General features: G+C 39.2%; 1 long non-coding RNA gene across 1 annotated transcript in view; it reads left to right on the top strand.

Moving 5' to 3' along the window:
- LOC103463451 (uncharacterized) overlaps nt 1–13,378 on the top strand; it is a 33,745-nt gene extending 20,367 nt beyond the window's left edge. Inside the window, exon 3 of the long non-coding RNA XR_014087265.1 lies at nt 5,036–13,378. This is a non-coding gene — a long non-coding RNA (uncharacterized LOC103463451). The remainder of the gene's footprint in view (nt 1–5,035) is intronic.
- The last annotated feature ends 979 nt before the right edge of the window (nt 13,379–14,357 follow it).

Consider the following 14,357-nt stretch of genomic DNA (forward strand, 5'->3'; position numbering starts at 1 on the left):
ACATGTAAAATAGGTCTAGAAAGCAAAGTGACCCCGCAGACCGGACGATGCCAACCAAGCGGTTAAACCAAAGAAAAGGCAAATGGAAACAGCCTGCTATCCTAATGATGGAACTCCTTGTTTACAGTAATAATACCAATGTCTCAGAGTTAATAGACTATTGACTTATTGATGATTGCATGCAACACACATTACATTTACTTAACAAGACAGGAGCAAATTTGGATGGGGAGGAAGAGTTGTGTTTGTGTGTCTTGTCGAGTTTTGGTTGGGGGTGGGAAAGAGTGGTAAGACAGCGCTGCTGTCTAGATTCTAAGTAGATGATGGACCGTAGCTCGTATTCCCATTCCCTCTCATTATCTTGGCCCCCTGAGAACATATGAGGTTACTTACCTTCTTTTGCTCCCTGCCTAATGCCAAGAGTCAGATCAGGGTCATTAGCCTCACTACTTGAAACAAATGGCTTTAGATAGCATCTTAGCCAAACTACAACAAGAAAAGATTAACCCTTTTCTGCCCTTACTGCATGCTTAGATTTTTTTTTATTTTTTTAGTAGCTGTAAATCTTGATTATTTTTATTTTCAGCATTGCAAGGTGTTAAATTGGCATTTATTTTCATTGAATTTTCACTTCCCTGATCCTTGAAATCCTGCTGCATTTCAGCTAAACATCACAGCTGTGTGCTTGAAGACAAAACCCACAGAGGGAGAAGTGGGCAGCGGATCAAAGCGCGAGGAGGATTTGTCTGGCAGATAGTCACTGAGGTCCTGTCTGCTTACACTCTCTCTCCTCTTGTGTCTTCTTGTGCCTTTTTAAGTCTCAACATGCTCAACCCAAAACAGTTGCCCCCTCATATTCCCAACATAAAAATTAGAGCTCACAGACGGGAACGGGTTAGTCACAACAGCCTCCTCTTTCAACAGTTGTTTTCATATTGCAGCTCATTTGTGTGTCCACATCTACAAGCTGTCATGTTTTTCCTCCTGTTAATGAAGTGCTACACGTTGTGCAGGTGTTTATTTCAGTTAGCCATCATTCCTTTCCTTTAAATATCTTGATTCATTTTGCTGTAGTCCCTTTACAAGATGTAATGAATATAAGATCAGAATACCAAAAAGAAGATAAGAATATTGATAATTCAACACTGCACTTATCTTGTTTGTTTCCATCCAAAGTCAGTGTGTTGACCAAAAAGTTCTTTCCGTAAAGCTTTGTCATGAGGTTTGTGGCCTATCGGTCGAGGGGCGGCTCAGATGTCTGTTTGAGCTGAAAGTCACGCCCAGAAGATGGATATAATTAAGACTAGCACATTTCTTTGGGGAGGGTGTTTTGGTAACTTCTCTGGGTGGTCTAGCTCTACATGCCTGCGCTAGTTTTATTGCAAACAGGCACAACATGGTAAAAGCACATACACACCGACAAAGCAGATTAGTGACGTGGTGCGACGTAAACGCACTCCGGGGGAAAAAAAATAGGCACGCTGGACGTTTCCTGCTTCACTACCTGCTTCAGTTGTTTTCGCCGGGGTGCGGCGGAACTGATCAAAAACATTCGTAGATGCACGCTTGAATGCGACTGCTTCGCTTTACTAGGAATTGTAAATGTGCACCCCCCTGCATTTCATCACATAGCTAACTTTAGCCTCCATCCAAACCTGTATTTAGCCTCTGAATAGAAGCCAGATGATCCAAAACTGAAGGGTTACATTTATCTGTGTAAACTTACCATAAAAACCATAAATGCTTCTCTGGTCTTTTGAAATGTATTTATGTTCTTAAAGCGATCTCATAGCCCAGGCAGCCTGTGACAAAATGGCTGGATTTTTCTGTCAACATTTCACATTCTCACATATTGTACATTTCAAACCTGGGTGGCCCATTAGAAGAGGAACTCTTAAATCTTTCTGTGTTGTTCTCCACTCATTGAACCACTTTGGACCACATTTGCTTTAAAGTGAAACGGCACAAAAATGTAACATGGGTTAATTTATGCATCTATTATTTTTGTTCATGACAGCATAAACCCAAAAAAGCCACTGAATATAAACATACATTTTAGGAGGAAATCCTGCATAGTAAAGCTTTTTAATAGAATAGGTGCAAAATTGCAATATATTAATTGCTTTCTTATAATAACATTTTGACACATTGATAAAAACAGTGGAATAGTGGTACGTCCCACAAGGTAAGAGCTTCACCAGAAATTCTGATCGATACTGTTTTCACCTTAACCAAAAAAGAAAAAAAAAAAGAAAGAAAACTTCCTGTGTCCCATCTAATGTTCAAGTATCCTAATTTGTGGTTCTTTTCACCATTATCTCTATTGGTCTCTTTGGGTAGCAGGGTAAACATGGATCTTTACAGTTGCATTTTATTTTGCAAACATTTGGGTGGTCCCATTCTTTTAGGGGGTTTACATTGGTGAGTATACTGGGGCTTTTACGATGGCAGTACTCTTCCCTGTTCACAGCAGGCATTGAGACAGAAAGATGGAAAAATAGGATGCAGAAGAGAAAAAAAAGAAAGCTTTTTCTAGCAACAAGCTGTTGCTAAAAACCCCCAGAAAAAAACAAGTTGTTGCTAGAAAAAGGTATAAAGAGGATGTACCACTTTCCCCTTCCAGAAATAAAAATACATCTACATTTTGAACTGACCAATGCGAACAATAAAACAGTATGAGACTCTCATGTTGTTTTAAGATTACGTTTAAAACCCCACATTTCATTGTATCATGTTTACACACACTAAATACTAAAGCAAAAATGTAAAACATAGTCTAGCTGGGTTGATCTTATTGCTGCTAAAATAACCTTACAGATAACAATTAATAACATAGTAATAATGTTATTTGTAGCACTTATTTTATCATTTTGAAGGGTGAAAGTGTCTAGTCCAAGGACACAACAACTGAGACAGTGTTTTGAACCGTCAACCCACCGCTTACAGGACGAACTCCTACAGCCATCGTCCTTGTAAGCAGAAAAAAGTGTAATAACCTTCTTTCAGCCAGCTGATTAGCAATGTGCAGCAACAGCTGAGAAAGAAGCAGCTTAAAGCTGTAACTTTTCAAACTTTGATATACCTTGATAGATAGGCTGCTACATTATGCCTAAATAGAGATGAAGTTTTTTTTTAATCTTCATTGTGAACTGAGGACGTTCTTAGTTGGCATAAAAGGTTTAATTTCTCCTTTGTCTGCAGTGAGCAGCTTTCCTGTGCTGCCCTCTTTCCCTGCATTTAACATCAAAGGAAAGTATGAACAATTGAGGCAATTTTGTGCACGGTGAAGGTCAATCATTGTTCTCCCTCTGAAAATGTAGATCCGGCTGAGAAGCCATGCTTCTGTGGCATGTCTGTTTCTGCAAGCCACCCTTTAAACACGTTTTAGGCAGATATTTATAGAATATTTCATTTCTGCATGTTTTTCTTCTCTAAATTTGATATTTTTTTTCGTAATGTAGATGTAATTATCTGAAATTTTCTGGCCCATTTATTACAGCAGTGGTGTTATTTTGTAAATTATGTTTGCAAAACGTACTCCTATGCAACTCGGCAAACAAGATTAAAACTTAGATTAACATGAGGATAAGAATGGCTAATCTAAGTGTATTAATTTTGCAACACACTTTGATGAAGAATAAAAAGAAGCGGTTGAGATATATGTGCTGTGCTTAAATACATGATATTCTGACTTCTAGATACATTTAATAAGGAGTGCATGTACTTGCCTCTATCTAATTATGACCACTTGCTTTGCTTTTCGCCAAAGGGCAGAAATAATCCCAAGCCAGAAAAGACTCTGAGGGACTACTTAAAACTACAAGCGGTGGGGAAAAAAAATCATTAATGCAGCTTAAGTACCTTCAAAAAAACACTAATGAATATGACTTCCACGGGAACTTTGATGTGCTTTCCTGGCCACAACTCCACGGTATCATGTCTGTTATCTGTAACAATAGAAAGCCAAATGACCCTTGAATAAAATAAAATAAAGCAGCATGAGATAATGCAACTACAAAAAATGAAGTCTGAATCTTTTTTTTTTTTTTTTTTTTTTGTCTAGCATTCAAAAGAAAAGCAAAACATAGCTTTGGATAATTGCAAAAAGCAAACCTGTTTCAGGTAGCATAACAAGAAATGTAACTTTTTTTATAAAACATATTTTTTAAAATAGTTCAACACACCCAGAAATATATATTACATAGTGTTGCTGCATCAATCACCTCTTGCTACACCCAATACGGTTTTATTCCTCCTTCTCAGTCTGGCCAGCTGTAGATGGTAGACTCAGAAATTCTTTTTGATTATTCATTCTGTCTCTCCGCACATTCACTCTCGGCCTCATCCTGCTGCTTCAGCGTCAGACGCAGCGTTGCAGCCCATAACGCATTACAGCCAGTGCCCTCATAATCCTGAAATTCTTCAGTTTATGTCGAGCACCACATGAGAACAACACAGTTTTTACAGTAGCTCTGTTAAAGGAGATAAAAACAGCCACTTCAATGTGCAATTTGTCGGGTGTTTTTTTTTAATTTTTTTATCAAGGCCTTGTATTATACAGACTCCAAAGATGCTGAATTCGTATGTTTCTGAAAAGTGGGGCCCTTTTGTTGCTCAAGCAGAGGTTAATGTACACACCCAGCAGCAGCTCCTTTTCTGTGCTTCCTAAGGCCACCCAAGCTGTTGATAGGATCCGGTCCACTTCAGAGTGGGCTTTCTGCACAAATAAATTCATGCGAGTTATTTAACAGAGTTGAAGCAAACATTAGTTTGCACATCATCTGTTGTTGAATAATTTAAAGTCGAATTTTAAAACGGTTTTAACCACTAGCTTCGGCGCACACGTCAAATGCAGCGTGCTAATTGAAATCAGTCGCCTGTTTGTATCTTGTCTTTTCTTTTGGAGTGCGTGTGCCCCTTCCGACTCTCGTGTGTACGCAGTGTGATGAATGTGCATGTGTAAACATTTTAATAACATGCTTTAACCAGATGACACCTTGAATTTACTCTGCACTCCTGTTTGTTTTCTGCCCAGGTCCAGACATGAAGGAGGCACGCCAGGATACACACAAACCCAGTGCAATGGCACCTAGAGGCTGTCTGCAGTCTACCACCACCCTTCTGCACACGCACACACCACACACCCACGTACACACACTTGCACACAAAGACTGTTGCAGTAAGGAACAGCAGACCACAGAGTCACCATGATAATCGCAGTTGGAATTTACGAAATTCCAACTTTTGCTGCTTTCTTCTTTTACTTCAAACCCAAATTCCAATACTGAAATGTGAAACTTATTACAAAAAACGTATAGAAAATTATTGTGAAAACAAACGAGAATAGCATCGACTTAAAACCAATTTTCTCCTTTAAAGTCTAGATGTTTTAAGCTATTAAAAATACGTCTTAGACCATGTGTTAATGTTTTTGAGTGTACTTGTGTCAGGGAAATCTAAATCTGTTTTTAGCCCCCCTTTTTTTTCCGTCCATTGAACCTATCCATGCAAGTTTAACCTCTCCACCGCACATCCCACAACACCTCCGTAACCAACCCGCATAACCCACCCAGCGCCCCTCCCAGGCTTCCCAGCATCCTGCCGAGCACACCCTCCAAAATAAATCCTTCAAGACGAAATTACAGTGCGGCTCTCTGGGAAACCCCTCCCTCTTTTGTATCTCTGCTCCCCACCCCCGACGTTTCTTCCCTAGTCTCCTTGTTAGGCTTCACTTGATCCAGAGTGAAGATAATTTTATTGTAAATTAGTCTGTACTATGGCGACCCACACTAATTTCAATCTGTAGTTACAGTTAACTTTAGAAGGTATGAATGTAGCCCTCTATAGAGGCTACATTTTTTGTGTCTGATTTTATGTGAATGGAAAGAGAGGTTGATAATTAGTTTGTTTTAATTTCTAAAAAGGGCTAAATTTTTTTTCTTACATTTTTGATGAACCACTAATTAGCATACTAATTAAGTTTCTTTGATTATCCTCTTTAAATGTATCTTCCTGTTATCACTTTGAGCCACTGAGAACGCACTGAAGAGGCTACAACTGCTCAGACTTTTTGTGGGACAAAAAAAAGAATGTGCATATTTTAGTACTGCATTAGGATTTTTAAATGTTATCCAGTGGCCACAGTTATCTAGAAATAAATGTGGCTGTCAAGAGTTAAGATCACCAAAGCTGTCAAATTTGAGCTAATTATACAGAATTGGAACTGAAACTGAATTAAAAAAAAAACAAAAATAGTCAAATGCGAGCTATTCAGTTTGGGGAAGCAGCCCTGGTCATTTCCAGCGTTTTTGGGTTAACTGACGAAGCCAAACTCACAGCGGCCGTGTCACAGTTAAGCTTTAATGATGCACTCCATCAGTTCAGCTTTTTTTTCCTGCGCGAGGCCAGCTTGGTTAACAGTCGGTCGAGGGTGTGTGCGTGTGCACGCTTGTGTCGGCGTGTGTATTTGTGTGTGCGCCAACTATTAAAGCACTTGAGAATCAGAGAGGAAAGAACTCACGCTGCTAATGGATGTGTCTATTGATGTTCCCATTTGGCGGCACACTGTAAACGATAGGGCAATGATTGTGCTGAAGATGGAAGGTGGTGGAGGAGTGCAGAGGAGAGCGGTTTGGCTTGGCGATGATAATGACAAGGAAGGTTATTATTCAGCGCCCCATGGAGTCTCTCTCTTTTTTGCCTTTGTGTGTGTGTGTGTGTGTGTGTATTTGAGAGGGAGAGAGAGAGAGAGAGGAAAAGGAGTGGTACTCATCCTCCATGTCTCTCAATGATGTTGCCTTCCCAGTCCATTGGCTATTATTAACTTCTCGCTGTTTCTCTCCCACCCTACACCTCTCCCGACATTACTTACTGTTGCTGCTCTTCATCCAATCACGGCTGTCTCTTTACCATAAACACCTCGTTTTCCTTTTCTAAACAGTCCATATTTTTTAATCTACACTGCATATCATTCATAACAATGAGTAAAATAGTCTAAAACATAGAAGTAAAAGATAATACTGTGAGCAAAGAAGACAGCTGCGTTCTCAACACAGCTCGGGCCAACATGCGGTTAGGTCATGGTAAGCTTGTTCATTGCAAAACCAAACCATGTAGCATCATATGACTGCTTTTATCTGAGTAAAGTAACAGCTTCCCCCACTGAAATAAATAAACGCATTTGTCATTTTGGATGTAACTGTAATATTTTATATCCTATTTTGATAATCATAAATATACACATTAAGTACACCTATTTAAAAAGAGAAAAAAATGTTAGCAAAATTTTTTGGTAGACTAAAAAGCTGACTCGGTAGCCAGGCTGTGGTTGTTTGCTTCTCAGTCATGTTGCTCGTAGCTTGACAGCTATAGTGTTAAAATAGTGTTTACCTTTATAAGATGGCGACCTGGTGCTGCGAAATATTTTCACCCAAATCCGTCTCTCTCGTAAAATACAGTAGCTTTCTTTCAGCCAGCTGACAAACAGTCGACAAAGAGTGAGGCGCAGCGGTATTACACTATCCTTAAAAAAAATACTTTAAAACTCTAACTTGTTTTTTAACCTTTGTACCTCGTTTAAACAAACCTTGCCTAGTCTAACCACTGAATCACGCTCCAGTAGATTTTTTTTGTTTTGTTTTTTACCCAACTGTGTGCGTGTGAGAATGTGTGTGTGTGTGTTTGTCCTGTCAGTTCCAATCAGTGTGCGCGTGTGATGAATATGAATAGTCAGCCTCCCTGCAGGTTTGGCAGGAGACCACCTCCAGCTGGACTCAGACCCCTGCTCAAGTGTCTTGGTGTGTGTTTTGTGAGTGCGGTTGTACAAGTCAGTTTGTATCTGTCAGCGCGGTGACAACCTCAGGGGGAAATGACAAACTATGCATGCAAATCACAGAAAATGAAATGCCTCAAGCTCATTTTAAAATGTTTAGTTTTTTAGATTTTTGTCGTAAAGTGCATAATTAAATTCTGAGATTCGTTAAAATTGTTACACTTTTGCAAGTTTCATGTCCATCTTTCATTCAGTCGTCCCATTTTTCGTTTTTTTAGGCACTTCAATCAGTTCACTTCTTCCATATGAGCTTTTAGTCCGTCTTTATTTATAAGAGATTTAAATAATTTCCAAAAAATATCCTGTCCTTGCAGTAAGAATCCATCTATCATTCTGTGTGCGTGTGTGTCTATAATTGCAGTGCAGCAGATAAAGAAGGAGACGCCATTCCAGCTGTGAGGAGACAGAAGGCGTCGTGTACACACGGCCACAATATACACTGCACACACTGACGCACTTGCACACACACACGCACACGGCAGGTGGGGGTTGAGCGCAAGCAGGTGAGCATTAAGTCAGGGTGCTAAACAGATCACGTCGCGGTGTGATATCTGCAGACAGGCAGAGGAGGCCGGTCTGTACCTGCAGGCTGAGCGCGGCAACTCGCAGCACCCTCGCCAGGAATTTCCTCTAACTCCTGGGAGGAGGGCGGGTTGAAGGTGAAAGACGAGTGCAAACTGCAGGTTCTTCAAAGCTACGTCTTGTTAACCTTATTAAATCTGAAATTGCTGTAGTTAACATTTTTTAACGGTCTCCATTCATCTCAGTGTGTAGGTTTTGTAGAAAAATGACATTTTTTAAAGCTTGAAAACAGCCTACAGTTTGTCTTAAGGCTACTTGCACTTTTAAAAATAGCTTTACATTTTCACATTAATTAAGTCATTTGCGAAAATATTTGTTTTTCACCTTTAATTTTTCTATTTTAGCATAGGAGCCGCGCCTGTTTCATGTTATTTTTAAATTTTCTGCATATTTTCCCTCCAGGCAAAAAGCTCACACTTGCGAGCCTAAAATTAGCTTCCGTGATGAAACGGAGCAGAGAAATCAGATTGACAGCGGTGGAGAAAAATAGGTGCAAAATCTCTGCAGACGCTCCATGTTTGGGTAGAACACATATCTGTCCCTACGTTCTGTAAAACTTAAATAATGAAAGGACAAAAAATAAATAAAACAGTGTGTTCACAAGCTTGTCAAAAGGAGCAGAATTTTCAGAGCGTTTAATCACCTCCTGTATGATTTGTCTGTCTGGAATTGCTAGTCTGTTCTGACAGAGTCCACGGTGCTAATTGTGAAACGCTGACGGTGCTCATTACACAAACCCGGCTTACGAATTTCCTGGAGCATTGTCAGGGCTCCCTTTTGTTATTTTCTTTCCCCCTTTTTATCCTTGCACCCAGTCTGCTGAGGAAACATGGCCATTATCAGTGCCGATATGTATCACTTTGCTACTCGACGTTAAGAAAAATCCTCTGCACTTTTGTTGTTTTCTCCTTGTCGCCGCTCAGATGCGCTGAATCGACTGTGTGGAGTATTGTTGACAAAGAAATTTGCAATTTGAGTTTTGATAGAAAAGGGGGATTTCAGTTCATGTCTTACACAAATTTGTTCTGTTCACTGGCTCTTTGGCCACAGCCTCATCTGGTCACCTCGTTTTAAAATGATGCTGTTTAATTAAGTCATTCCCATTATTGCCCAAATTCTCTGTACTGCCTTACTCTTCAGGGATAAAATCCATAATTTTTGAAGTGAGTTTCTATTAAGTGGCTGCTGGAAATAACTCACATGGCATCTTCATTCTGTATAATTTCAGATTGCTTGGCCCCGGGTGCTTAAACTAACTGTTATCCAAGAAGGGCCAAGACTAGAGTGGACTTCTAGGTCCGTATAGAAACTCTGAAATCTCATAGTGTTTAGTGAAAACCCTATGTTATATACCTTTAAGCTCTTTGGACTTAGTGGCTATTTTTACAGCAGCTGACAATGATTTCCACAGGAAATGAAAGTGTAACGCCGATGAACTTCCTGTGTGAAACGCTTATTGAGAATTGAAGCATGTCCATTCAGTGTAACTCTCTGATATAAAGGGAAGGTGTGTAAAACATACACATATTAAAGCAGTTTATGATTGAAGGACTTTGTTATATATATATTTTTTATTGATTTTACCACTGGTTCACTTCTCTGCTAGGTATGCACTTGGAAACACTTACATGCTCCATTTTCACGTTACACAGAGGAAGCATGCGTTAACCATTATAAATAAGCATTAGCCTCACTGTCCAATATATATGTAATTATAGTGTAGAGGTTCATAAAATTGTAAATGAATAGTCAATAAAGACGTAAAGGGCGTAATATACTTCTGATATATTTACCTGCTTTTAAACATTTACAGAACTTTCCTTCAGCGATCCTAAACTTTTTCGGTAAGATCGTTTTTATTGTCTGTTTCAAAGCTCCCTATATTTAGCCGAAGTCTCAGCTCCCCCCAGCCCGTCCACTTATCTAAAAATGATTCAGTGGTTAAATGTCAGAGCTGTCCGTACCATTAAGGCCAGCGTGTTTGAAGGAAGGACACCCTCCCCTCCTTCTTCCTCTGTCTCTTTATATCCCCTTCCCAGCCCACCCCCCCGTTAGCTCCCACATCATCCAGCACCCCCTCACCATCGCTCCAACCCAGGCTGGTTCGAGGGCTGATGTGCAGGCCTTGTCATTCAGATTAAGGCCACATTGTCAGCTCAGGGCTCTTCTCTCTTTAGTTTCGTGTCCCGTTTCTTTCTTCCCACTGTCAGCCACCCCGTCCTGCGGCCAGAAAAGACCTTATAAAGCTACACTCTCTCTCATCCACTTCTGTCAATTCAAACACTGTCACTCACGCCACCATTGGGGGGGTTTGTCGCAGCAAGGACTATTTGTTTATATATAATGTTGGACATGTTTTCCAATGTAGATATATATTTCATCAGCTAACAAACAGAGTTGTAGACTTTATTTTTTTCTTTTTTTTTTTTTGGGTGGGGGTTTACTTTGAAGTGAAGATATCTGCGTCAGATCCAAATAAAATGACAGCAGTGGCATGAAATGCGAGGGTAAAAAGAGGCGGCATACTCCTCTCCACAAGTCTTAGTACTCTTTGTAGTAAAGACAGCAATAGCTGTTATTTTTAAATCAAAGGTGTACGAGCGCAGGGGTATTTAGAGACGGATTGGCAGGTGGTGACACATTCAACCAGAATGCCTTAGTCACTCCTTATCCTGCTCTGTTAAAGCATCCCAGAATGATGTTTATCACCCAAACGAATCTTGACTCACCAGCGTAGTTGCCGTCACGTCCTGTCTAATTACTACAGCAGCTCTGCGGCATTTGCGTTTCGAACGCTTCTTACTGTCTGCGCATTTGTCTTTCCTTCCCAAGATGAGCAATGATTCAGCACTGTCTAAGATGGTGGACAGTTTCTCTCTTGGTATTAGTGCAAAGAGAGAGGAAACAAATATAAAGCACATTTGAGTCTTTCAGTCCTCAGACTCAGGGGACCACATCATAACGAAACATCAAGCGTTACTGATCGGGGTGAGTCGGCAGTTTCATACCCGTTCTCTCCCTCATCCTCAAACTTGCGCTGAAGCCTTTGAGGCATGTCGATGCTCCTCTAGAGGCCGAGCAGCTGTGCTTCAAAACAGCAAAGAAAAAAAAAAAAAGAAAGAAAAGACAGCCAACTGCAGCTCCTGCCCAGGTGCTGTGTTAACCAAGAACTACTATGAGTCAGGAGTTTCAAGATGACTTTCTTTGTGTAACTGCTACTTTCAGCAAAATAAGACGTGTTCCCATGCTCTCACCGTCTGTGTAATTTTGACCGTATTTCATGGAAGTTAAATTACGCTCGCATCACTGCTCGGTTTCTAAGATTTAAAGAAAAGGTGAGTCAAAGTTGTTTCTTTTTTCATGGGCTGCGGTGGAAGAAACTACTAGGGGAGGAAAAATCTTTGCAGACACACTTGTTTTTGTGTCACTTTTTTTTTATTATTATTGTTTAAAGAAATGTTTTGGATATTTAAATCAAAATGTAACATGTTATTGTCATGTAACTGGAAACAACTCCACTAATACACAGTTATGTTATTGATACCCTTGGTAGATTTAGGGTTGAAGTAATTTTATCAACATGTTTCTTTTGTCTGTTGTTATTTTTGAAGTGACCCAGACAGAGTTCCAACTCTAATTCTGTTGAAGGATTTAAAGATTAGGGTGATGGCAGGAAGGCCTTTATGTCAAAGACTTGGAGCTCATCTTGGACAATAAATCATCAAGGTGATTTATTATTTATAACTCACCAGAAGCTCTTATCAGTAATTATAAAAGGGTGTGATTGCTTTAATGCTGATAAAGATCTAAAATTGCTTATTGGGAATAATTTTTAACATGCCATTTATTTTATTAAAATGAAAGAAAAAAAATCTTTTATATATGAAATTAACACTTCTTTTGTATTTTCTTATCAAGAGAAGACTTTCCTATTTTCTCGTGGTCGAATGAAGCAAGTTTTACGTCTAAATCTGCCATAGGGATAAATAATGTTGAGCTTTACTGTAGCCAGTTCAAGCAATGGTTTGCACATAATCATTAAATGTCCCAACGATGTTGTTGTCTTTGGTAAAGCTCCCATGGCCTTTTCTGTTTACTTCCGAAGAATGAGAGAAAGATGTAGTTGATGAATATGCAAGTCAGAAGTTTCTCCACCCACAGAGCATCCACGCTTCGCCCTCATTTCTACCCACACTGTCATCTCTGGTCACCGTCCAGTTCACGCTTGCCACAGTGAACATTCAACGCTGTCGGTGAGTTTGAGCGTAATTTAACAAAAACCATCGACCGTTGACTGTACCCTGTGGGCAGCTTTTGTCGCTAGATGTATTTTAAAAAGATGAAGATAAAGCCCCACCACACGAACCAGAGGAAGAACGGCTGATGACTCCTTGGGAAGGGAAACGATCCGGACATACTTCCAACTTCCAGCTTTCTAAATCACAGCAAAGGTCACAATCAACATTCATTGCTGTCGGTGGGTTTGACTTTGTGGAAGAGCTCACTGAACGATGAATGCAACTGTGTCCCAGATTTCATCCAACCGTCAAAGGAATGTTGTCACGACGCGCTGATGATGGCATTATTTATTTCGCCTGTCTTCCTCCCTGAGCCACCGCGATGCTGGTGGTGTGAACTGCCTTCTTGACAATGTGGCTTTAAGAGCCACAGAAGAAAAGACAATGAAACTACACTTAGGACATGAAATGCTAGACATGATTTTTGTTGTGAACTTTAAACTAAATTGAATTTTCTTTTTTTTTTTGTGCACTCTGTAATTGGACTAGTTAGTATGCAAAGGTATAAAATGGCATAAATCAGGTGGTCTTTATTTCTGTGATGTTTCCAGGAACTAAGTTACTACAATAAATAAGAATTTAAATTCACTGTGTGTTTCTAATTCTTAACACGGGGCATGCACTGTCTTTGATGAATTTCAATAAATCATCACGCTCTCAGTTCTCAGTGAAGTTGTTGATACTCATTGATTTTCCAGGGGAACATGTGAAATTGATGATGTTGGATCTAACGTAGTCAAAGCTCCTCTTCTGAAACATGAATAAAAACGAAAGCTATCTGCAATATGCAAATCCCACTGATCAAAGCACCTCAAGCCAAGATGTAAAAAAAAAATAAATGAATGCAGTTGTCAAGATTTAGTCTTAAGATTTTAGAAATATTATAGCTAATTTTGACTCATTGTGTTTGATGAAAATGTAAAATATGGAGCCCTCTTAATAAATAAATTTGTGAACTAAAAACATGAGTTAAGTCATTCTAAAGCTTTTTTCCACATATAATTTGGCATTTATCTTTTACAACCCAAATTAAAACCAATGTCTTCTAGAATTTTTTTATTTTTTTACAATATTTTTTTAGTCGGATTTACTATTATTTCAGTGCTTAAACTGGATGGTAAAGCTAAAATCAAAACATGTCAGGTTGACTGGAGGATGTGCTTCCCCAATGCATCCATGAATTTTAAGCCACATTGTTTTTTTCTTTATTTCCAGTGTTTAATAAATTGAGCTTCATCAATATGTGTTTCAACAGGATTGCAGCAGGATAAATGTAATAAAGGTGGAAAAAGTTTTTGAATTATTTATCACAGCCTTGCTTAGTTTTTCACATTACAAAATATTATATCTTAATTGTGTTGGACCATTTTAACTAAAAAAAATAAGCAAAACTGCTCTTATACTTTTTATGTTTCACTGCCAAGCTGTATTTTTGGAGGTGGGATAGGATACATACATAGTTCCTACATCAATGTACAAGCATCTGCGCATTTAATGCTGTTAAAACACACAAAAGTGTAACACCACCTTTTCAGTCCCCTATAGCTACACCGGGAACTTTAAAAAATGCTGAAATGACGTCTTATAATACGTTTATTTTAATTTTAGAATACAAAGTCTAAAGTCTTAATATTTAGCTATTTCTT

Source organism: Poecilia reticulata, chromosome 4, assembly GCF_904066995.2.
Source record: "Poecilia reticulata chromosome 4, P_reticulata-male-v2, whole genome shotgun sequence".
Lineage (NCBI taxonomy): Eukaryota > Metazoa > Chordata > Actinopteri > Cyprinodontiformes > Poeciliidae > Poecilia > Poecilia reticulata.